The sequence below is a fragment of the Zingiber officinale genome, chromosome 3A (assembly GCF_018446385.1).
Source record: "Zingiber officinale cultivar Zhangliang chromosome 3A, Zo_v1.1, whole genome shotgun sequence".
In the NCBI taxonomy this organism is placed as follows: Eukaryota; Viridiplantae; Streptophyta; class Magnoliopsida; order Zingiberales; family Zingiberaceae; genus Zingiber; species Zingiber officinale.
In genome coordinates, this window is record NC_055990.1 from 21,054,323 (window position 1) to 21,080,668 (window position 26,346).

Below are 26,346 nucleotides of genomic sequence, written 5' to 3' on the forward strand. Positions count from 1 at the left end.
ATTGTGGTCTATATAAGAGTCATGTTTAGATGTTGAGGGATTAACCCCTCAAGTTTTAATAAAAAATTTCCTTCTCGAAGGCTCCTCTTCTTGTCTTCTCAATTTTCCTTTTCGCATCAACCCGCAAGATAATCGCTATCCTACCCGGCATTAGAATGCTAACAAGTTATTGTAGTTACGAAGTCAACATCTTGTGCATTCCAACTAAAGTAGGGTTGTAAACAAATCAAGCTGAGCCAAGCTTTGGATTGTTCAAACTTGTTTGATAAGCCAAGCCAAGTCATGCCAAGCTAAGTCAAGTCGAGTCTAAAATGAACCAAGTCATTGAAATGATTGTTCAAACTTGGCTTGGCTTATTTTTTATGAGCTCGAGCTTGAGCTTGGTTCGTTTAGATGTTATCGAACCCTCAATTCAATCTTGTTTGATTGTTTGAACTTTTTCTTTTTTTATTGGTTATTGAGCTTGATAATTCAAACTTGTTTGTTCATTTTAAAAGTTTCTTTGTTTATTTAGCATGCTGATAAGAGTTTTAATATTGAACATGGTTCGTACATATTATTCACGAACGTTAATGAGTTAAACACATATGTATTCAAGCTTGTTTATTTAATTAATCTTGTGTATTGAACGAACATAAACAAGCTCTTATCAAGCCGAACACCAAGCTTGTTCACGAATGTTCGGTTCATTTACATCCCTAAACTGAAGTAACCTTTTGTGTTTTACATTAAATTGAAAGCAGCAAATGCTAAAATTTGCACAAAGTTCCTGCCCTTATGTTTAGAATCTGGGTAGGGTTTGTGCTGCTCCCACAACTTGGCACAGCATGGCAGCAGAATGCGAGAGAGGGCAAAGAATGAGTGTATATTTGTATTTACTCTTTAGCTTAGAAATAAAATGAGATAAAAAGGCTGGCCTTCCTATTCCTGTCTTCCTCCTCTCATCTTCCTTCCATTACCCTTTTTTATTTTGCATAATGTTATCTTAAATGATTTTGTAAGTGTAGGCGGGTTGTTTGGTGTACTGGACCTACTGGTATCATTTTGGAAACAGGTGATAACAAATTTTAAAATATTTTTAACTGTAATTCAGGCTGTAGGATGATGAATGTATGGTCCAGTGCGTTAAACATATAAAGGTAATATATTCCAGTAAGTAACGGAAACAAGTGAAAGGCTGGCATTTATGATGACCACTCCATTTAGTTGCTGAATCAAACAGATTCTCAACTGTTTTGCGGTGCCACATTCAGATGGATGATGGGTTGAAACCCATTGATCTAGAATGAATTTCAAACAGAAATGCTGTTTCAGGAAAATTGAGGAAATCAGGAAAAATAATGAAAAAAAGCAGATTTGTTAAAGATCTTATCAAAAGAAACAGTTAAAACAGAAAATTGGTACCACCTCCCTTACTAACATATGGCATGTATATCTTTTGTAGTAACATACCTACAGTAGTAAATGTGTGCTGAAGCACAACCCTCTTTGGTGCATCAACACTGTATGGAAAAAACTGGGATGAAAGAGCCAAAGCAAGGATAGTAACTTGTACCAAGCACTGCAAAACAGATGACCTCCCCAACCAATGACCAACAACTGGTAAAAGTGGGCCAACACACCAACCAGTCACCAGTCCAATTACAGCTGCAACTACAGCATCCTGCACAAAATATCCTGCAAAAGAGTCACTTTATCAACAACTAGATCCCACTCATTTCTGTTCTTTGTATTTCAATTGATAGTCTGGGTTAAAATTAGGCACTTGGTAGTTGTCAGACCCAGCAGCAAGTTTTAAGAACGAGAGAAAATAGGTAAGGCCATATAGACATTTACAAAGACAAGAATTTATATTATAGCTAGATAAGTGGAATTGATGAGAGTTAAAGATAATAGGGGGTAGAGAGAGGCTATAGAAAACTTTAGGTAATAGAATTAAAAGTAAAGAGATTTCAATATTGATGTAATCTTGTATAGATCTCATTGGAGAGAAAAGGTTCATGTAGATCACCCAAATAGTGGGAACCAACACGGGTAAAGGATGATAAGAGTTTGAGTAAAATAAATAAATACAAAACATTGAATTGGCCATTAATTGGTCCTACCTACTATAAGGTATAACAATCACATGATAAAACAAACGATAGCTAAATCATGTGAGAATAATCACTGCAAAAATTACAAGAAGCATGATCCAGCATGAGCAGAGAGTGCATCCAAGCGGGACTTGGGTTTGAATATTTGACATCGTCATTTTTTTAAAAACATGATGAGTACAGATTTTGCGGACAATTGCTTTTAAAAAAAAATAAAATTGGAAGATCTAGAAGCAAGAAGGCATGGTTAAAATGTATAGAGAAGATACTTTAGCAATTATCATAACTAGCATTATTTATATGAATTTTTGGGTCTAAAATCATGATTATCCTATGGATAAAAAGAAACAAGATCAGAAAACTAACCGAAAGGTCGTGGAAGTGATCCCATCATACCCATCTTTTCAATCAGAAATTGGACAAGAAACCCACCATAATAAACTGAGTATAAAAGACTAGGGATCATGGGAATCAAATAGCCTGCTAATGACCTGTAAATTTGTTACACGACCATATAAGAGCATGACCTAAGGAATTGTCTTTGTTCCATGCAAAAATGAAAATATATAATCTTCCATATAAGCCAAAGAATATCTTAAATAAAATAAGCAACGGTGAAAATTTGCTGTATATAAGTTACTTTGGATACCGTGTAATGGTAAACTCAAGTACAGTGGGAGGATATCCAGAGCTCTTGAATGCCTTATCATATGAAATTGAGTTCCCTATTATGTACTTGGATGGTAGGCTATTTTAATATCTAGGAAATTTTAACTTATCATCCTTCAGTCTCTAAACAGGACGTTCATCATAAAACATTGGTCTTTCAGGTTTCACTGAGAAACTAGAAATGATTTGATTCAGTTGTAGATTTTATCAGATATCCTTTTTCAGGCTCGTGCTTTGGACCCAAGCAAAGCATATCAGTAAATAATGGCAGAAATTAGACCATTGATTTGTAAACTTATGCCAGGTGACTGTTGGGGACTCATTTAGTCATAGAATGCCAGTTGACAGTTGTGAACACACATTTTGAGCAACATGCCTAGTTACTTCAAGTCTTTGGGTTTATTCTATTGCATGAATATGTTCTTAAACAGAGCAAGTACAGAATGACCCTAAAGCATTCCACCTGTTGTAGTAGAAATGATTATGCATCAGATCAACTTCCTATAATGATATTATTTTTCCTGATATAGCATTAGTATGTACCTGATGTAGCATGACTAAATTGATGTCCAATTCTTGGACTCTGTCAGTATCACAATGACTGATTTTAAGAAGTTTGATAACTCATGTTTAACACAATATCGTAGCCAATAAAAGACACAAAGTAACATACTGTTTGTTTATCCAAAAGTTATCTTATCCAGCAGGCTTGAGAAGTGGGACTATGACCTATCATAAATTGTTAGAAAAAAATGTAGAAGTTAATAGATCAACTTTGTATCAAAGCAGCTAAATCCCTAGGTTTCCACGTTTGAGAAAGAGAAAATGAATTTGTAGTAGTGGCATGATTTCCTTGTACCCTATTGTCTACCCTTTGTCCTTCAAAATTTCCTTGTACCCTATTGTCTACCTTTTCGTCCTTCAAAATTCTATGGAACCTACTAAAGATTACAGAATTTATTTTGCTAGCTTCCAGGGCCCACACTGACTACTTCCTTCTCTACGACAGCCATCTTTAACTACAGCTGTGCAGCCCATGTGACCAAACAGCCCAATTCCCAAGCTGTTCGGCATAGAATCTCCACCCACTAGCAGCCGACATCCCCAATTAGTTCCTAATCTCCGCACAGCCTAAAGTTTCCACTCATCATGTATGAGCAACCATCTAGAAAAAACACACAATCAGCCACATTGAAAAAAGTACACAATCAGTCACCTCTGGAACTCAGTTCATTATCCATTTCTGAACATATCAATACCATCTTCCTCTTAAGTAGCATCTCCTCCCCTCTGCTCTAATTACATTGGCTAATTCCTCTTGGATCTTAGCAACAAAGGAAGGATTGCCTCTTCACTGGATCCCTTGCACTGTCATATATATGCACCGGCAACCACAAGGGATCCCCTGTATAACCTCAAGTATGCCCATTTCATTCTCACGCCCCAGGGTAGCCCTCAACTCATAGAAGATCTATGATTAACCACTCATGTCCAGGAGCCCTCAACTCAGCCCATGCTAATCATACTGCCACCTCATTATATCATCGAGAGTTTTGGCTTTCATCTACAGTAGACCATCCATGAACCATTGTCCTTCCCCTATCAATGAAGATCTGTGCTACCAAAATTTCCAAAGAGGCTACCAGGCCCATCATACCACCCAACTTTAATAGCGACTGCTGAACTAGGAACACCAACTGCAACAACATCACACCCAGGCACAAATCCAGCAGATCAAACCCATACCAGGTGAAAACAGGCCTAAGCAGAGCCAAATAGTTACTGGCTTTTTAATAATGAAATGACAAGGGAAACAAAAAGAAGATTTCATGAAGAAAGGCAGCAGTTCAAACTTTAAAGAAAGATAAAGACACAGCTTAAAATTATTAATTTTGGTCACAATTTCATTATCAGCATGGAGTGGAATTGGCTCTATATCAAGTCGTGCCTACATTTGGCATGGATAGAGTGAGTTAAATTTAGACCTAATTAGCTTCAATTAATATTTCCTTAATAGGTGGATCTGGGACTGTCTGGTGTGTAAACTCAAATATAGGTTCAATTAGGTCTAACAAGAGCCAAAACCAAGCTGAACCAGGTTATTAATATAACATATAATAATACATGTTAACCAATACTGGTTTTATTAGGATTTTTGAACTCCTCATGCTTGCTCTCTTTTGTGTTCTCATCATTAGTTGACCTTTGCATTAACCGAAACTGCCTGTTTGCTAAATTGAAGACAGATCGAACCCCATCACAAGTTGAAAATCTCACGTAGATAATTCAAGTGTATTCCACTCTACTCCATTGTCCTAAACCCTTATCTCTTGCTTTCCTCCCATCATTACCTTTTCCCTTGCTGCCATGCTTGCCTATTGTAGGTCTGACCCAATAAAACCCTATGGGATGGTTGGTATTTGATCAACACAATTGAATATTTTTTTCCCTATACATGAGATTCAGTCAAATTACCATTGAAGAATAGCGAGTAATAAACTGATGGCTTGAACTTCAAATGAATAAAATGCTTCAAATAGCTATCTAAGATCAATTAGTTCTGCTTTCCATTCACTAACCTATTTTTTAAAATGCAATCAACTACTCCTAGTTGGGCAGAATCATACTAAATATTAACTTGCAATTAGTTAGTTGTTCCAAGCATTATCTAGAAAAAATTCTCTCTTGAGAAATAATTACTTGTTTCAACAAGAATAATGTTTCACTGAAATTGTGGGAAGTGGAATTACTTGACTGATTGACGGCCACAATGCTTGCTTGCTATTCGATAGGAGAACCAAGAAATAAGCATAGATAATGATATCAAATATGTTAAGAAACCACCTCCAAGCTGAGCCAGAAGATAAGTCTGTTCAAAATAAACGTGTATTCTGAATAATTTGCAAGTTTTTATGAATCAAGTGAGCATAAAAGTTTGGCAATGATTAGCATTATGAGAATCTTATTTAGAAACTGGCAGTTAGGATATCCAACTTCAATAGAGCATATGGAATCTGTTAAAAGAGAGCCAAAAAAATCAATCTAGTCCAAGGCTCAAAGGCAGCAATTAAACATGAAAGAGACCGATGCCAATTGAAGGTGTAACAATGTATAATGGCACCAAAAAGAACTTCTCAAATTAGCTTTCAGAATGGCAACAAGTACTTAACAACTCAGACAAAAACAGTGCCGAATGGAATTATCAATTCATAATGGGAAAACATCTTTGCATTTTAAAAATACAGGAAAGGTTAAGCAGGGAATATGAGAGAATTTATACTTAGCTAACCTGCGCTAAGCATTCTCCCAGAACATCTCAGGGCATGGTTTGGTAAATTCAATTTTATATCATCAGACATTCAGAAGTATACCATATTACATTAACATTTAGCATGCCAAGTCACCTCTCAATCTAGGAAGAAAATTCTCTTGGGTGCTCGTACTGTAGAAACCAAGAGGTTGAAACCTTAGCTCTGTCAACAACCAACACGTATAAACCAAGTGCTTTGGACGTTGGGGTATTTCAAGGCATTGAGAATACTAGTAAAAGGGGAGATATTTATATATCTAATCGAAAAGTACGCACCACAAAAAAGGGCAGTATATCTAAACACTTTTATAGATTAGACTGTTAGACTAATACTACTACATGAGGAATCATTATCCTAGCTAGAAAAATACATGCAACAAATTAGCTAGCAAAGAAAACAATCTTACACTATTAGTCCATACATCTCCCTTATTGTTTTTGATAATCTAGGTGTCCAGGCTTAGTCTGACTAATCATAGAGGTAGACAACCTTCCCCCTAGTTCGCTTACCAAGTAAATCCAAAGCACAACTTATGCACACTTAGAAGCACAGCTTATGCACACTTACAAGCTGACCTCCAAGATATTCATCCCATTTAGGATTTGAACCCCAGTCCACTTATTGCTCCTCTGAGTGCTTTACCACTGCACCACGCCTATGCGGGTAGCACCTATACATCAACACCTCCCTTATTGTTTTTTGATAAATAAAAGTGGTATATCATATATCTAAAATGTAGAAAATGATATTTTACGGTCTATTCATGTTTAATGTAGTATCAAATCTTAATAAATACCTAAAGACCTATATACATGTATCTGCACGCTCCTAAATATCCTTTCTACATCTAAATGATCCTCACCAAAAAAACTACGATTTCGGGCCCTCCACACATAATGTATAAGCGACGATAAAGCTAAATGATGAGCCTTTGTCACCATCCTGCTCCCTCTATAATACCATCCAAAGGCATGGATTGTCTTCCGATAGGTGGACATCCCTGGACACATATGCAGCAAACCTTGAATCCTCTGCCATAGGTTTGCAATCGGGGGGCACTGGAAGAGCATATGCTCCCGAGTCTCTAGCACTGTTCGCAAAACGTGCATGGTCGATCCTCCTGATTCTCCCATAGGTCTCAGGTAGGGAGCCTCCGTCGTGTCAGCATTTAGAAAGTGACTAAATGATTCGGCTGAACATAAGACTTTCACATTGTACGGGCCCATGGCACCCTAGGACTAGGACTTCGGAAGAAATCATAAGCCCAAGCAACTCCATCATCGTGTGAAAACCACTCTGCCAATCATTGTCTAAAAGCCTCAGGTGACCAGCAATCTCAAGGATGAGATCCCGTATGTGTAGTAAAAGCTTGATCAGGGAATCTGAATGAGTTGCTTGCCAAGACCACAACCTTATTGTGAATGTACTCAATGTGGTCAACTAGTTCCATGAACTTTCTATCCAAGTCATTGAGAGGTAACTCTCAAGGGATTTTTGGTCACTAAAGGTCGTGCAAAAGGCTCACCTTGGCCAATTAAAACAAATTTGGCAGTGCTATGAAGATTGATGATCTTCACCTGGTTATGATGTTCTTCTTGGAGGGAATTGAATATCTTTGTAAAATGAACAACAGAATGCATGATGCAAAGCAAAATAGAAAGGTATGACCCAAAGCACATGTGAGCTTGTTGGCTCAAATAGTTATTGTGTAGCTGCATGGGTCCTCCTGAACCAATGAAACAACATTATAATATTCACGTTGTCATGCAAATTGCCCCTGATCCAGTCTTCATGAGAGGACAACTTTCAAATAGATTGTCATTCCATCAAAGGGAAAGATGCAATTGCAATCCTAAGGAGATTAATACGTCTATAACTACTTAATTAATCAGCATATTTACTAAATCCTTGAGAAGTCATAGATTCACACATTTATAAGCAAGAATTATTGGACATCTTTGAGGCAATTAATTCAATATAATTATGTAAATATACATGAGCATGGTTTTTTTAGATAATCAAATATATGAGTCCTGATTCTTCACCCACTAATTCACAGTTTATAATTGAATAGTTGTCATTGTTCATGTACCCCCTTTAAGATCAGTATATTATACATAAGTTTGTGATCAATCAAGTGTTGGTAGATATATAAAAAACAAATATACATTCCAATAATATATTAACAATTCAAAAATTTCTTTTTCAGCATGTAAACTAAATATTGGAAGAAAATCTCCCTTCTTATCTGTTTCATTTGCACAAGATATTTAAGGAGAAAAGATCCATGACAAGAATCAAGTGGGGACATTGAAAGAATTTGTTTCCCTGTTATTTCTGAATAATATGAAAATATCAGCTAGGTTATAATCAACTACAATAGACTTGATTGATTTACACACATGAGAAATAAAGCCAAACCTGAATAAAGCAAATGGTATCTGCATAGAGATTTAGTGATTAGGAGTTGCATAAAATAGAAATGAAAGCTGGTTTACCATCGTCATTGAAATATATAACGCGAAGGCTCCCCAAAAGCACACTTCATCTGATATGATCTAAAAATTCATGGGAAACATTTTAAAATTTTGAGATAATGTAGTTGTGATCAGAGAACTTGAGAAATGTATCAAAATTGTATATAATATTCAGCTAGCATACTAAGAAGAATCATCAAACCTCTATTGACAGTTTGAAATGTGAAGCTTTTTGTGAAAGCCCAAAGTTTCCCCATGTAGTTCTTGGAAGCAATAAACCAACAAGGGAACTAGGCACAAACATCAAGAATGCCAAAATTGGATGAGCAAACCTATAAGTATGAACGATTAGTTTATATCTCCCAATAAAAATCCAGGAAACATAGAAGGTCAAAATCTAAAATGCATAGAAAATATAGAATACAAGATCATCTAAAGAGAAAGTGATAACAAATTTTAATTCAAAACAATCGATAGATAACATCCCTGAATCATATTGTAAAGTTATCAGAGACATGAAAAAGACAGTTGTTCTCTGAAAATTAGAGTACTGAATAGAATTGAGTTTTTTGTACGAAACAAAACCAACAGTGTGTACTATTTATTCTTGAATGGTTCTAGTAAAATACTGAAGAAAATTCATGCAGGCTCCAAGGATTTGACCCTATTATTGCGATAGCACCTCAACTTTTAAAAACTTCAATTTACATATTGAAGTTTATAGTTACCTTTACATCAACTCAAATTGTCCCGATTGTATAAAGTAGTCAAGAACAAGGTAATTGGGAAAATTTTAAAAATCAAGAGTAAAAATGGCAGTTCCAAATTTAAGAAACCAAACTGACTTTGACAACTTTTCTAAGCTTTCTCTATCTTGTCTTATAGCATTAATCCTGAGACAGACTCACTTTGCCCTGCAATATAGGTCAATCTTGAAACATTCAAACTCCCCCAGTTGAATGTTTGAAGTTACACAAGTTGTTCATGAATGATGATAAATTTGACTGTTGGATAGCCTTTGACTGGATCACGGAGGAGGAAGCCTCATACTTTCATATTTCTAACACTCCACCTGAGCAGGAAGACCGGACAAGCTGAACATGTTGATTAACCCAACTTAACACAAATATTTAACTGACACTAGCAACAATCATGTATAACATCCCCTGTTGGTTAATAAATTTGATGGATGATCACTTAATACAAAAGCTTGGTTAATGAAAGGACGCTCTCAGGACATTGCCGAGTTGGTTATCACATGGCAGGTTTACAGAATTAAGCAAGGGTCGAATCCCAAGAAAGACTATGGAATGCAATATGATTAAAAAAATTTAATTAAAAAAATTCTGAAATCCGACACCACTCGCGAGCCCACACGACTTCGACGTTACCGCGAGGTTGCGCGACCTCTCAGCCATGGCCACAGGGATTGCGTGACTCCTTCGGCGCTACCGCGTTGACCGTGCGACCTCTCCACGGCGGCAGCGGAAGGGTTACGCGACCCCTCCACTGCTGTTACAAGGTCGAGCGACCCCTCCGCTGCGACCATGCAGTTGTCATGGGTCTAGTGCTGGGGTCATGCCGGTGTCGGTCACCAAGCGAAACAAAATGTTTCGCCCGTTTCGACCGTTTCGGCACGACACTTTAAACCATGGTTTAAATGTAGATGTGAGATTTAGGTATCTTGTGTTATCATTGCGTATCACCTAAATAAAATTTTTCAAACACTAACACTTCTGTGTTAAAATTCTGAAATGTTGCAGTTAAGGTACTTCACTCTGGTTTGTTGATAATTTGTTCTTGTTCGTAGCCATGCAATTAAATTACATTGAATGCTTAGCATGAAAATATTAGAGCCAAGACTAGAACTAGAAACAACTTTTGAAAAATAATGAACCAGTATGACACCGATTAAGATGTACATTGCTAACTTCCATTAGAAAAAGACAATAAACTTCTACGATGATAATTATCATAATCAACATGAAGAAAATAGAAACTCAGTGTATGCACCATAATTCCCAACAATGATAATGAAAAGGTTAAATGAAAAATCCGATAGTTGATCAAAGTTATTGCATTGCACATGCTTATTCAACCAGACTCCTACATAAGATTCAAAAATAAGAAATGACAGAATCATTTCCAGGGAGAAAAACTACCTACCAATTCATCGCCTGGGTTGAGAATAATAATCTTAAAGCAGCAAACATGACTGGGACAACAATTGCAAACACAAGACTAAGAGCATGAAACAACATTCCTGCAAGAAAATAAAGAAAGCAATGTAGTGAAAGTATGACATTTTAAGTTAATAAAACAAGTACAAACTCTGAAAGGGTCACATAGAAGCTTCATTACCATTATATAAGTTGATAGATTACAAACTTATATATAAAGAAAAACGAAACTGTCAGCTCAGAACTTCAGCTTTAGTTTTGAAGAAGAAATGCAAATATTGATGAATGCAATATGATTGCATCATCCTATATATCAATTTTTATCTATTTAACTTGTAAACATATCAGAATATATGAAGGAAAACTACCAACATCTTAAACAGGAAAGCGTACTGCTATACAAAACATTGAAACTTCAGGTTTAATTGGTTCCGATTCAAATTTAATTCTATAGTCTATACCATGTGAAACAAAATCAGCAGATGAGCTGACAAAGATCTGTGGCTATTGTCTGATGAGTTTTGGGGACAGTACAATGAGTTCCAGTAATCTCTAATGAAGCCTCAATGACCTCCAGTGGAAGACAAGCTCCAATGATGGTTCAGTGGTCTCAGCGAGCTCCTGCTGTGGTCCACTGAGATCTGCCAAACCCCATTGATGGTTCAGATAGCTCAGCAACAGGAAATGAGGTTTAAACAATTCAATAATTATTAAAATAAGGTTGTTGATTTAACAATTAGTCAACATCTGTTTGTTCAATGGGTTAGTAATCATTATGATCATTTGTCCTAACTATTTGGGGTTGGTCATATGAATATCACTTCCATTGAGCTTTTATTCAAGGTTATATTATTAGTAATTTATTCAAATTATATAAGCAATTTTTTATTACATCAACTATTTTTTTGGGTTTGCTTTTATCTCTTACACCTTCCAACCAATTAATTCATCACTTCTAACTACAGAATTTGTCGGTCATTTGAACATGATCTAACTACATCAACTTATTTTCTCCTATTTATCATCTATCGCGTCTATATTTAATTGTTGTCAAACTAGTAATGACAGAAATCCATCTTCCCATCCTTGTATCTACTACTACATTTTTTGTAGATGTTGTTTCCTAGCAGCTCAACACTTCTAACCAAATTATGTCCGGTTGCACCATAGTCATAAACATTAGCTAAAAGAGATGCACATCAATCACAAGACTCTTAAGGCTCTTTTCCTTTCAATCATCCATTCTTCATCCTATTAATTATTTTCTTTAAGATCTTAATAGATCCAAGTAATTAAATCTATTGCTTGCAAGAATTTCAAGATTTTGCTGACAAATATATTTTTTTTTTGCCAACTAAATCATTTGAAAGTGTGTCACACAATTTTAGAATCTTAAGAGGTCTCAATTTGAAAGTGTGTCACACAATCAGATAGAGGTGAGTGCAAATTACCCAGCTTTTCATTCTACAAATACTCTTGTCAGTTCTTTCCAACGAGAACTAAATCAGCTGAATTACAATCAGAATTATATCTGAATTTTATTGAATTCATTTCCTCAAAATCCAACAGAAAGGGTGATTGAATAATTAAAGGACCCAACATTGTTATCTGTTCTTCCTGGCTAGAGCATTAATTGATGAGACTAGTGACAATCTATGAGAATGAGAAAACAAAATTCAAGCTATTGGTTAAATATAATGCCAAATTGCCAATCACATATTGACATGAACAGTTTAACCATCACACAGATTTAAGAAAGGAAAATAGGCGCAACTGTAATTCTAAATGCAAGAATGCAAAGACTACATAGTTGTAATAAAAAAAATCATCAAAAAATTGCATCTGTATTGATAAGGAAAGATACCTTTTATAAAATCAAATAAGGTTGTAAACCAGATATTAACTGAAGTATTTGGGAAGTGCAGAAAAAATGCCCCAAGAAGCAAGAAAACAACAGGCATACTGTGAAGAATGATGGACAACTTTCTTGAGTAATATACCTGAAATAAACAAAAAAAAAATATTTTTTTAATAATTCAAGTAAATATACTAAATTCATTGTCTCCTCCAATTATCCTGAGCCTCAAACAGATATTCATGATAATTGGGCTGCAGAACCAAGTTAAAAAATGCATACCATAAATAAAGAAAGATAGTCGAAGAAAACAGCACGACCTTCCGTGCTTTCTAGTGATGCAACTTTTAGAGACCGTTCATTAGCGTTCAACACATCAGAAGAATTTGCAAATGCCTGAGTCAATCTGAACAAATTCTCACCACGTGCTTGGATGCTTCCAGGTCTGCATTCAAGTATTTTCAATAAATATGTTGGAACACATCAAAGTCATATTAGAATGAAAAGGTCTAAGATAAATGAAATCATTGACACATACAATAGTCTTTCCACAGTGTCATAAGAGGTATGATAAAAGTAACCCCCCAAAACAAAGATAATATCAAGTCCTGGAATGTTCCCATAATCCTCTGCAAAAATTCTGTAGTCTGTATCTCCAGGAATAATACCAAACATATCCTGTTTACAAAAGTATAATTAATAACTGGAGACAAAATAAAGTATGAAGAGTAATACCCACAAAACCATAAACAATATAAATAAATAAACTGAAGGATCTTAGAAATATAATAGGCAAAATCATTATTAAACAAGCAAAATTTATTTCTCTCTAGTGATTCCTTCTAGTTTAGTAGCAAAATATCTATTCACGAGTAGGATGGTGATTGATCAAATTTGTGGTTTCACAGGGTGGAAGTGTGCAAGTGGTCTGCAGCTATCATCACAGGCAAGGAAGATTGAAGATGGTGAAGGAAGTAGAGGCAGAGTTGTGGCTGGTGTATAAGGAAGAAAGTCTTAACAGAATTAATATTATGAGTCATGGAATGAATTCTAACGAGGGGAAGTTGTGTTGGATCTTGCAACAAGAAACAAGAGGAATTAGAAAAGTTTATTTAAACTGCCTCAAACAATAGATCCGAGCTTCTAACATAAGCTTTTATAAATTCAAAACATGGATAGGGTAAATTGGAAAAGTCAAACAAACATAGATATAATATTAATCCAGACCTATGACTCAGTGATTTTATTTAAACTAATTTATTTTATTTTGAATCAGTTAGTAATCTCAAATCATTTCCAACCAGAAAAATAAACACTGGAAAGTATTTCCACCCATATTCTCTGTTTGTCCTCTATTACAGCTGACCACCTCCCAAGACGAGCAATGTTATGCACAGCCAAAAATACCAGCATTTTATGTACAATAAAATTATCCTATTCCACGCAACCAAGTAATAGATATTTTCACAATGATTATTCCCTGCATCATAGGAAAACTATGTCAATGACAACTAAGTAAATTACCCACTTCGGAACTGGAGAGAGGGAGAAAGTCACCAGGGGTGGATCAAGTGCACTATTAATCAAAACTATTCTACCTGTTTTTGAAACTTGAAAGTAGTACAGGGCTCCATAGAGATAGTTGAAAAAATCCTTAAAGTATCAGTGTTATTCATCTCCAGTGAAGACTTGAATAAAGAAAAACATCATCTTCTTAGTTTGCTAGTTCTGACAAATGGTTGAGTTGTGCCATCCAACTTCTTTAAAGATCCTCAAGTACTATATTTTTAGCTCAATCTATTGTGTGTTATTGTATGTGCAGCTTTAAGGAAAAGCTCACTCAAGAGATTTGTTCCTGAGTTGTCTTTTCATCATTCTTTCACTTCATCCTCTCTCTCTTTGTTGAAGTGCTCATTTTAAAGACAATGTTGGTTTTGCACTAATTTGAGGTCAAAGGGATCATTGGTTGTGTGCTCTACTCTTTTAAAAATTTATTTCATTTGCGCACAACTATTATATTTCCATTTTGTGTTATACTGTTATGTGTTAGTCTAGTTTTTATTCATGTAACAAGTTGGTATATATATATATATATATATATATATATATATAGCAGGAGGAGTGTCAGTGGTATTAGATAAATAGAGTCATTGGCGCAGTTCGTTCATTCCCATGTTGATATTTAGGATTTTATATTGAGATCCTACATATACAGTTAATTATCCTTTTAGAACATATGCAAATAGAATATTTCCCTTTCCCTAAATTTAACAGCTTTAATTACCAACTAATCAATGTCTGAAAAGTCAAGTAGTCGATATCCATGAAATCACCAACCACTTTCAGTTGTAAATCTAATTAAAATGAGGTAAAGGCAGACCTTTTGTAAAAACACAGCAAGATAGGGAATAAATCAACAAAGCAACTCCAAAAATATACGAAGAACAGGATACATTATGTATAGAAGACAATATTACCTGTGCTACACTGGTTGCCATTGGATATTTTGCCGATTGGGCATAGATATAGGAAGGCCAGGATCCAGGTCCCGATTGACAAACCAAATCTGTTTGATAGGGAATAAATCAACAAAGCAACTCCAAAAATGTCCAAATTCATCAAAAAATAGGTGACATCAAATGAATGGTCAGTTTACGGTCTGAGAACTTCTTATGTCATCTATCATACAACTTAATACTATATCAGTGAATTCCCATATCAAAGAAAATTGTCAAACTTCATGTCTTGATAATTCTTGTGCAACTAAGAACTAGAAACTCCAAATGGAACTAAACTTCACCATAAAATTGTCCAACTTTTCAGTACATTATGTTGCATTTTGGGAAGCTCAGATATGCAGTTGAAGAACTTGATGATATGACTCTCTCGAAACTAGAAACTCTATCTTATTACATGAGCCATAAAGGTAGAGGAGGTATCAATGCAAAATCATTTAACTCAACTAAGTAAAATTTAAAACTGCCCGACCACTCTAATACTAGGAATAATTCAATTGACTGAATTAGAATTTTGAATGGCAACATCCTCAACTAGCCACATACAGAGATATGCGGTTGGATTATTCAAAACACCAACAATTTGGAAATTTGGTGAATGCTACTAGATAAATGACTCTGAAACTGTGTGCAACCATAAATGCTGAATAAGCAGTAAAAATAAAATAAAATAACTGATGATGTATTATGTCTAAAAAGATTAACAGGGTTTATATTATAATAGAATTTCAAAAGGATGAATATTTTAAGCTTCTTTGCTGGTTGCAAGTAAAAGCAGTGCCATATCCTTAAAGATTATAGTTTATCTGAGTGATAAAACTTTAAGTAATTCTAAATAACAACAACAGAATCAGTTCCTTCCATGGGGGACACCACTTATATATGACAAATTGCCTTGGCATTTTGAAACCACTTAAATTTGGGCATGTCACCCATTCAAATGACGGTTCTCAAGTAGGATATTCTTACTGCCACAACTAAGCTTTCAATGCCCACCTGGAATCCTCATTCACTTTGGAGGAGACGACATCAGCTATCCTCCAATCAGACATACCTATAGCTGTTTTTATGAATTCTGCAAAGGTTTTGGGATGAAGAAAATATTTATATAAACAACTACAACATCAGGCTTTGGGATGGGAAAAACTCTATAAAAAAAACATTTGAAATATCAACCTTGGTATTTGTTAGAAGATTACATCTCTTGTACATGCTAAAGCCATCTCAATGTCAGATTCCTTGATGATTTCTTAACACCCATCGTGTCTTGTTCCTGAATCATATTTCTGCTGATGATTAGGGAACCACTAAAAGCATGCATTGAGGTCATAGGTTTCAGTGAAATGTGGAGATCTCAGGTCACGACCTTACTTTACAGGAGCTTTAGTTCACCTCAGTAGCAGGTGCAGAAACTTTTTCAAGAGCAAATTGTTTAAGTGGTGATACAGGATTCCCTTGGGGTACAATCTTCCTAGCACTGTTCAATAACACCAACAAATGCCCTCGACCTATGTTGTGGAATTTTTTTTTTTATGTAAAGTGGAATCACGGGCATGCAATATGGAAACAAACTATATCTATTCTTTCAGGATGAGAAAGATTAGACCCACAAGCAACACATGCTCTTAGCATATTCTTGTAATTGGCTTAAGCATCAATTCACAAAAACTTTCTGGACAACAAAACTCAACAAAGCAAGAGAAGTCCTCCGGGTCCCTGAACTGCTCAGGAAAATTCTTGGTCAAAACCATTGTCTCTAGAGGGTTCCAAAAGTAAACTACATAGGGGGTCTTACACGAAATTCAAATCATGAAGGATCCGTAGTATATTGCTTCAAGAGGATAATGAAGATTGACTTCTCTTTATTGTCAGTTAGCAAAGCACTGTTGGCTACAATTCTACCACTGCAGCCGCTGCTCCTGCCTCTGTTGTGAATGCTCTTACCAAGCACCTAACTCTCCTTGAGAAACAACTTGAAATTAAGATCACCAGAGTCATTAAACGTGGCAGAATTTGAACAATCTGATTGAGAGAAACAACTGCATTTTGGTGTTAAAAAACAACTGCATATTTGCTAGCCTTGCAAGAGATCTTCACCAAATCTTTAAGTAGCTAATTGAGTCATTGAGATGTCAGAACTTTGAAGAGACTAATTTTTCCAAGACATTTATTCTTTCTTTACTTCTCCAGTGCTTCACTTCTCTCTCCTTGATTGTAAATATCACCCTGTACTTTCCATTCTTCAATCCCTTTGCATAGAATTTTTTTCCTTTCCCTTTCTCAAAAAGATTAATAGAAAAGGCATCTGGTTAGTATTAGGTCTCAATTAAAGTAGTGTTTGTTGAGAGATTAAAGCATCTTAGATGACCGAGTTAGAACTTTAGCATGTGTTGTTATTCTTTGTCAAACACCATAAATTCAATCAAAATTCTCTTCACGATCAAGTACTATCTCCTAAATGAATTTTCTGAAAGAAAGTTATAAGTCTAGACTTACTTTCATTTCCCATAAGTTTTGAATCAAATTGTTTTGATGCAAGAAAAGGGGCATAACAAGATATTAATATTTAATCAAAATAGAAACAAGAATCAACCAAGAGTACTGTCTTACCAAAACCACCAGTTCCAGATGCTTCAATATTCACAAAAGCCCCAACTGTACTGCTCCACTTGTGTGTCTTGACAAAGCCATGAGAACCCTGGACGTTATATGAAAAACATTATATTTCAGACCAACTTAGGCAAACTGGGGAACTATAATATTATTCTTATTGACGTGAATCCATCCACGCGATTAATTCCAAATAAATAAAAAATTAAGCCTTATATAGTATTAGCTCTTAGGTTGAGAAGGATAAGGTATTTTGGACAATAAACAATTTAATTTTCTTTCCATTTATCTAAGAAAACAATTTAATTTAATTTCCCAAGCCCCTAGGTTTGTTCCATCCATCCATAATCCACTCCTCGTAAAAAGAGCATTAGGGAGAGGTTGCCCCCTCCATGATCTCTCCTAATCCTACCATTTTCTCCCTCACACCGTTGTTATTACATGCCTATGGGTTGACGCCACAACGCCCTCACCCATGCAACCAATCTCCTCAGAACATAATGCCTCATTGCAACATGCTATATGTGAGCCTTCCAAGTCCTACACACGATGTTTTCTCAACACAACTTTTCCATTGCTTATATGCATTATGTGAGCACTCTCTCCCACCACTATTGGTGTTGATGTCTCCTTCACTTTCTATTGTGATGCAAGCAATGTCAATTGTTGGACATTGATCAACAAACAAAAAGGCATCATAATTCCTCGGCCTAACAATATCCATCTCTAGCCTTGGGCGACATCATTCTACCAACTTCATGCTCTTGATCCTTCCTTCATATTAGGCTATGAGCTCTCCATCTTCCTAATTTGAAGACCATGGCATTCTACTTGAAGGGAGAATGGATCTTGTTATGAAGTATCATACAAATGTATAATAGGTAAGAGTTTTATTATGCTATTCATATTTATCAATAATATTTATATAAAGGTAGAGATTTGAGAATGAAGAAATCTACATTTCCTCTTAGCTTCATATGAGCCAACTCCTCCTCCCAATCCTTTATTTCAATCCTTCAAGTGTATCGTCTTATCTATTTTCTCTCTATGATCCTCTTTGCGCCAACGACACTTGTAATACCTCCGCTCACATGCTCCTTTGCACTACAACACCCTCCAATGTTAATCGTGAGGGCCTCCATTGTTGTTCATGACATTCTCTAGCGCCAATAGCGAGGTATCTAATGTTTCTCATGGCGCCTCAGCCCAAACATGTGACATAACGATACGTGTGTCTCCATGTGAGTTAGTATGTACCTATGCGCTACTCGACCTCTGCCCATGCGCGATTGTCTACGCTTCGCCTCCATCCACATGCACTACACGTGTGTTTGCCCATTCATTGTCTCCTTCATTTCCTCACTTTTGTCTGTGTACCCATCCCCGCACTTTGCGCGCCTTTGTGCATTAGAACTTCTATTGTCACTTTCATCTGTGTCCATCCACACGCTTGCGTGACTCTCAATCTATGCATTCCGTTTCTTATAAAAGGTACTCTCTTTAACTACTTCACCACCATGAAAATCATCTTGCTCATCGATTAATGGAATTTGCCTTCTAGCACTAGGGGGGAATCACCTGCTACTAGAACCCTTCGTTTTATGGTTGTCTTAGTAGCCGAATCGTTGTCCTCTCTCACCTTTCTTGTATTAACATTTTTGGCTTGCAGATCTTCCAAACTATTCCTCTTAAAATAGGATATCTCCATCGAGGTTTAAAATTTTGAGCCATAAATTTTAATTTATGACCAAAACGATATTCTTTCGGTATCATATTGTGCCATGCTAATATAGTTTCAATATTGTTTTAAATATAAATATATTAATTAAAAGATATTTGATTAATATTTAATTGTTATAAATATATAAGGATTTAGTAGGTTTAAACTAGATTTAATATGGATTTTTTTTAATTAGTTTAAAATTAAACTAAATTTATATATGTAATAAATATTAAGATTATAAATTATATTATATTTATTATTTCTAAGAATCTATCTCCTCATTTTTTTAACTCATGAAGAGATGGTGGGAAAAAAATTAACTATCTTTTAAGAGTTTTTTGTTTTTCTTATTCATCTGATGGATGACGGGGGGAAAAATTAACCATCCTTGAAGAGGTAAAGAGGTTTTCTCTCTCTATTTACCCTCTGGACGAATGAAGGAAAAAAATAACAATGTAGAAGAAAAAAATAACAATGTAGGAGGGAAAAAATCAACGGAAGGGAAAAAAAACTAAGAGATGTAAAGGAATAGAATTAAAAATAAATAAAAAGAAACGCAGACCTCACGAAGCCACCAAGAGGTCCACGGTTGCCTCTGCGACCTCGCAAAGCTGTTGTGAGGTCCACGACTGCCTCCGCGATCTCGTGAGGCCACCAAGAGGTGATGGCTACTTTTGTGACTACACCAGGCCGCCATAAGGTCGCGAAGGGTCACAACTGCCTCTACACTATTGCGAGGCAGCCGCAAACCCGTGTTGATCGGCATATCTCAAAATTGCATACCATGATCTCCATCGTGTGTTGTTCTTCTAGTTTCTTTTAAGTATCCAAACAACAATCATTGTTGTTGCTTGCTATCAATTGTTTATACGCTAATTCAACAATCCCTTTGGATTGACAATTCTTTGTCAAGTCTCTAAAACTCATATTCATCATCGTCCTCTATTCCTACGTGTGTCATTCCACACATCAATGTTGCTTGTTGAGTTTCCACAGGAGCTCATGATGCATGACTGATACAGGAGGAGTCGAACTTCAACGAGCCATAACTTTTAACTAGGGTATCAAAATGAGACCATCTACAGGTCAAATCGAAGTTCATATATTTATATTTATTACTGGGTGCAACCCGTAACCGACCACTTTCAAATAAAAAAACATTGTTTAGGGCCTTTTAAGAGGATCCGAACATCATTTTTATTATTTTTGATCATTTTTGGGATTTTTGGTATTTAGGATATTTACGTCTTTGCAAGTTGTCTTAGGGTTTTGGGTCTATTCAAATATATTTTTTTGAATTGGCAACAGATATCCAACATGCCCGACCTCACGGAAGTTTCCTACTGGCCACTAGGTAAATCGAGAAGCGCTCGCAGTGAGGGCCAACAACCCATCGTTCTTAGGTCAATTGCCCATTAAACGAAATTCATCCGTTAATTCGCCGAAATTGGGACTCCTTCCTTAGATGCTAGGGAAACTAAAAAGGCGTTATTGCTGCACCATTGCCATGAGGGCTAAATGATTGTTTAGTTGATGTTAGAGTTAGTTGTTGATTAATAATATTTTTGTCCATGCCGTTTATCTCCTTTTCTCTATTTCCTAGTATTCTTTCGAATCAACAGATTTTAGAAGACTATTTTTGGCATTAGTAGTAGAATCAAAAGAATCAATACAGCCCGCAAGATAATCACTATCTTGCCCGGAGCTATAGATCCCATGGATGCCTTGCACCATGATTGTAGCACCCAAGGCGAAATACTTGAAGATCTACGAAGACAAGTCACAAAGTTATCCCTGCGTCTAGTGGCTCGAGATCTCAAAGGTCATAAGTTATCTTATCTTAATTCAGATTCCACTTTGCAAAACTCTATCACAATTGCCAAAACTGTGGTCAAGATAAACTGAACACAAATATTGGGTTTCTAGTTGAACTTCTTGAGGTACTTTCGAACCGAGGAATTCTTTGATTGGTTTGATGAGGTGGAAGGAATTTTTTTATTATAAGGAAGATGTGGACGACAAGATCAAAATAGTTGGTAATCTAGTTTATGACGATGACGAGGTGGATGAAGTTGGTGAACACGTGTGTAGGTTTCGAACACTAAAAATTCCCCAGATGGAGGCACCGTTCGTGGAAAAGAGCTTCCATGTTTGTGTTTTGTTCAAAACGATGAGAAAGAGGAGATTCTGGAGGGTGGATTAGCTGAGGATGCAATGCATGTCATATCGGAGGACAGTGCGGAGAAGAAGTCTCTTGAAGACAAGGAAGAATCTAAACATGTGGTTTTTCAATCCACGAATGAAAAGTACAAAGATTGATCTATTGGACAATTTTCAAGAATATGTACATGACCTGGAGAAAGAAGAGGAGGAAAAGAGGAAAATACAAAAGGAACAAATTCGACAAGCAGAGCGCAAAAACCGTGATGAATTTCGCAAGCTTATGGAAGACCATGTTGCTTCAAGTGTTCTTAGAGCTAAAACTCAATGGCCTGACTATTTTGTGCAGGTCAAAGATTTGGCACCTTACTTGGCTGTAGCATCACATTCATCAGGCTGACAGATAAAGATTTGTTTGAAGATGTTGTAGAGGAACTTGAAAAACAGTGCTATGAGGACAAGTCCCAAATCAAAGATGCAGTGAAGATTGGAAAATTTTACTTTGCTTCATCAATGGACATGTGAGCAATTCAAGACTGTTGTGGCAGGTATTGGTAGTTTGAAAGGAATACCTGAGATAAACTTGAAGTCAGCATTCGATGAACTATTGGAAAGGCTTTGGGAAAAAGAGGAGGCAATGGGTTTACTCCGCAACCAATGAACCTCGTATTCTATCCTTGTTGTAGTTGACAGTTTTCCCCAGATGGCCTATATTGCAGCTTACGGAAAACTATGAATGCTGTCTAGATTGCCCATCTTTACTTCTAGGAGATCGTGTGTTTACATGAACATCTTCGATCCATCACTTCAGATCGTTATACCAAGACTATCAATCAATTTTGGAAGAGCTTATGGGAGAAATTAAAAACACAAATCAATTTTAGCAACACCAAGTTCAAGACAAGGGTAGAAAATCATTGATAAGGTAGCTCTAGATGAGGTGCCAATGTTATCCCCAGATACCATGTATGCATGGTCGAAATCCAACTTTTGGATGCACTAACAATTGCCAAAGCTATCTGGATAAAACTAATAATGCAGCTCGGTGTTAGGCATGATGATATGGGTCTTGATGAGGCTACTGTAAATTCAAGGACGAGTTTTTTTCAACCCGGGGCGATTGATGTAGCTGGCGCAGGAGGAGCCAAACTTCAACGGGCCATAACTTTTGACTCGAGTATAAGAAAGACGATCTACGTGCCAAATCGAAGTTCATTCAGAGATTTATATTTATTATTAGGTGCAACTTGTAACTGGACACTCTCGGGTCTAAAAAACATCGTTTAGGGCTTTTCGAAGGTTCCGAACATCTTTTTTTACTAGTTTTGGTCATTTTCGGGATTTTTAGTAATTTTTGGGATTTTTTGTATTTAGGGTATTTCCGTCTTTGCAAGTTGTCTTAGGCTTTTGGGTTTATTTAAATAATTATTTAGTTGTTGATGAATAATAATTTCGACGGTACCGTTTATCCTCTTTTCCTTATTTCTTGATATTCTTATGAATCAATGGATTTAGAAGATTGTTTCCGACGTTCACAATTGAATCAACGGAATCCATACAACCCGCAGGATAATCGTTATCCAGTTATCCTGCAGCTTATGTATGCATCATCATCTTTGACTGAACCTCCATACAAGATCATTCCACACATCATCATCTTTGATTAAGCCTATGTGTGAAATCATTCTGTGCATCATCACATGCATCTCTACTCTCTCTGCATATGTTATATGGATCTCATCTCTCCTCTCTGTCATTTTGCAAAAAATTCAAGATGAATTTTTTCCTTCGTCTCCTTGTGCGACATTCCAAAATGAATCTATTCCCTCCTCTCCCATGTCATTCCAATGACAGACTTCTCAAATTTATTCTGACAATTAATCCACTATGTGGCATCATTCCGTAGACTTCTCGATTATCTCCACATAAGTATTGTAGGTTGTATCAAATGAATATATTTTATTTCTATAGTATATTTGAATCTTATAATGAATAATGCAAATATATAAAAGGTGAGGATTTATTATAATATTTATATTTATCAATAATATATATTAAAGGGTAAGAAGGAGGCCCTTCAACAAAATCCAATATCCTGTGAAGCTTGCCTCTGTTTGGTATATGGCCTTGCTGATCTCAATGTCATCAGCTTAGATTTATTCTTCAAGATTACTGAAAGCATTCAAATTTAAATCATTATAGCTACTCATCTTGCTCTTGTATTTGCTGTGTATCTAACTATTTCACCATGTCTAGTAGCTACAGATCCGGATCTATGGAGAGAGAGATTTCTTATCCTCTTGATTTATCGTCATCCTTCAAAAATTGACTCTATTTTATTTGCATCTTGCATAAGCATTGCTTAGAAACAAGGAAACAAGCACATAGAAAATGTCACATTCTCATTTTACTGCATCCATCAAAGAGTCAAGTTGTACTATTCCTCTCCAATGAAGACTTAAAAGAAACCATCTTACTCTCAATTTGTCACTTTTAGCAAAGGATTGAGTTGTGCATCTTTCCACCAGAACCTTGAGTATTTATTTTATTAGTCATAGTGTTTTGATGTCGAAGGACTCCCACCTGTGCACTCCATCTAGTTTTAGAACTTTGTTAATATAAGGTCTAAGGGGTAATTAGTTGTGTGTTTTATTTACATTAAATTTTTTGGCTTGTATGTGAGTAATATGTTTTCACTTATTACCATCATGTCTTAGTCTCCAATCTCTAGTTCATGTAACAAGTTGGACGTGACCAATATCTAAGCTCCAACTTGAGAAGTGCTAAGAGTCTTAGGTTAATTGGGTATATAATGTAGTGGACTTTGGGCCGCATGGATTTTTAGAGTCCCTATTATGTCTAGAATCCTAAATATATAATAGTCTCTATCATAAATACATGAATGCATTATAATATTTATCCTTTCTGCAAAGCCTAAAATATCAATGAATTGTATGTTAAATTTTTGAAGTAAATATAAGACATGGCCGTCACTCATCTCAAATGTGCTAATTGGTGCCACGTGATACGGATGATGATAGGCTATATAATTAAAAAATTTAGAGTGATTTGTCAAGAAAATGAAAGCTAGGCTCAATTAGTTAAACATGCTAGATATAGGCTACATTTAACCATTAACCCAAAATATGATATAAACAAATTATGTATTTTTGTATTGAAAGATTACTTAGTCACAGTAACAATATGCAGCCAAGACAGATTGATAGTGTCAATAATGGCATCAAAAATCATTTCTAGTGTAAATACAACAAATTACCACATAAATTCATCAAGCACAATTACTTTGAGTAGATTACATCTAGGTTCACTATAGTTCCTTTAATAAGGTAGGATACAGTTCGTTTAGAGAAGGTAACCATGAAAAAGGTAAATTTGCTTAATTGAAAATGGAGTACCAGAAACTTGCTACATAATGACTTCTACCATTTTAAATACAACCAAAAATGCAAATACTACACCACTAGTTTTGAAAAAGAAATTCAAACACTAATGGTGCATTCAGTTCATCGGAAAAAGCTACTGTATTTCCTATAACTTCCCACTGAATAACTATAAATAGTTATATATATATATATATATATATATTATGAATAAACAAAGGGAACCCAGTGGATCAACCGGGCTAAATGGATTGATTGGTCCATTCAGATTGAACAAGCATGGTGGCCAAACAAGCCGACCTAACACAAGTGTTGGTCAGCCCAGTGATCTGATGGAGCGGTGTGAGCTAGATGGGTCAATTGAACCATGACAGAGACTAGACTAGTCCATTTAACATATCTGCAAGTTAGATAATCTTGACAAATTATTTCACATAGGGATATTTTATTATTATAAAAAACATTCCTTATTTATTAATTACATTTCTATAAATACTACTACTACTATAACAACAACCAAGCCTTATCCCACTAGATGGAGTCGGCTATATGGATCCTTTTACGTCATTGAGCTCTATCTCCTACTATATCATCATCTATACTTAAATAAATTTTATCTTATTTTATTATTATTAACCAAGTCTTTTTTGTCTTCCTCATTTGATATGTATATTTGTCATAGTTTCACATTGCCTAATTGGAGCATTTATTGGTCGTTTAAGTCATGGTCTTAAAGTGTCATACCGAGACGGTCGAAACGGATGAAACATCTCGTTTCGCTCGGCGACCGACACGGGAACCAGACCTGCAATAGGTGCGACGTGTTGCGCGACCCCGTGGTCACAGCGGAGGGGTCACTCGACCCTGCAACAGCAGTGGAGGGGTCGCATAATCCTTCCGTTGCTGCCGTGAAGACATTGTGCGACCCTACGGTCGCTGCAGAGAGGTCGCACGGCCAACGCGGTCACGCCGAAGGAGTCATGCAATCCTGGCGGCCATGGCTGGTCGCGCAACTCTGCGACAGCGCCAAAGTCGTACGAGCTCGCGAGTGGTGTTGAATTTTAGATTTTTTTAAATTAAACTTAGGTTAATTATTAAATCAACTCCTATCTATGATGGAGATAATCTAAAGAGACTTTATTAAACCCTAATAAAATTATCTAATTAATTTTATATTCCATTTATTTTAATTTAAAAATTAAAATAAAATTTTTATTTATTTATTTATCTATTTTCATATCTTTTCCTTTTTTTTAAAGATTATTTTTATATTGTTTATTTTTAAAATATTTATGTTAAATATTTTAGTTTTTAATGAATATATTTTGTATTTAAAAAAAACTGAAAC

General features: G+C 35.8%; 1 pseudogene; it reads right to left on the reverse strand.

Moving 5' to 3' along the window:
• Nucleotides 1-26,346, reverse strand: part of LOC122051354 — a 36,591-nt pseudogene that overhangs the window by 2,489 nt on the left and 7,756 nt on the right.